This window comes from Nannospalax galili, unplaced genomic scaffold, assembly GCF_000622305.1.
Source record: "Nannospalax galili isolate Female #2095 unplaced genomic scaffold, S.galili_v1.0 scaffold1930, whole genome shotgun sequence".
Lineage (NCBI taxonomy): Eukaryota > Metazoa > Chordata > Mammalia > Rodentia > Spalacidae > Nannospalax > Nannospalax galili.
Genome location: NW_008327333.1, coordinates 6,953 through 7,411, shown reverse-complemented (window position 1 = coordinate 7,411; position 459 = coordinate 6,953).

Sequence of the window (459 nt, the reverse complement as noted above, 5' to 3'; positions counted from 1 at the left end):
TTAATCAGTTCTAGGAATTTTCTGTAGAAAATTTTGGGATCTCGGGTATAGTATCATATCATCTATGGGAAAAAAGATAATATGACTTCTTATTTTCCATTAGTACTATTTTAATTTCATTTTCTTGTCTTATTTAGTTAGCAAGAGTTTCAAACACTATATTGAAAAGGAGTGGAGATAGTGGACATCCTTGTCTGGTTCCTGATTTTAATTGGAATGCTTCATTTATTTTCCATTTAGAATGATGTTGGCTGTAGGTTTGTTGTATATAGCTTTAATTATGTTGAGGTGTGTTCCCTCCAGTCCAATTCCCTTTCGAACTTTTACCATGAATGCATGCTGAAATTTTAAAATAAAGAATCTATTGAGAATTTTACATATAAAGTGTTTTGATCAAATCCATGCCCACTCCCTCACCTCCAACTCCTCCCATATCTCTCCATCACTTTTTGTTCTGAT